This window comes from Nannospalax galili, unplaced genomic scaffold (assembly GCF_000622305.1).
Source record: "Nannospalax galili isolate Female #2095 unplaced genomic scaffold, S.galili_v1.0 scaffold1654, whole genome shotgun sequence".
In the NCBI taxonomy this organism is placed as follows: Eukaryota; Metazoa; Chordata; class Mammalia; order Rodentia; family Spalacidae; genus Nannospalax; species Nannospalax galili.
Genome location: NW_008334135.1, coordinates 377,605 through 377,921, shown reverse-complemented (window position 1 = coordinate 377,921; position 317 = coordinate 377,605).

Below are 317 nucleotides of genomic sequence, written 5' to 3'. Positions count from 1 at the left end.
AGACTTAAGCCTAATGTCTGGGAAGTGTAATCCCTTGAAATTTTAAAGAAAATATACTGATGACTTTACTGTTTGGTTATGCTTTCCTTTTGGGTGTTTAAGACCATACAGTTGGCCCAAATAAATCAATTTATTTTTAAACTTAAGGTTATTTGAGGATCTGTTCCTCAGGGGTCACATGGACTTGGGAGGAGCTCCTGGCTCCTTTCTTTTACCAGTCGCATCTATGTGAAAATAAGTCAAAGGTCCTACTAGACAATGTCTGGCTTCACTTGGAAGCATGAATGAGATGTTTCCTCTGCATTGTCCCTCCTCTT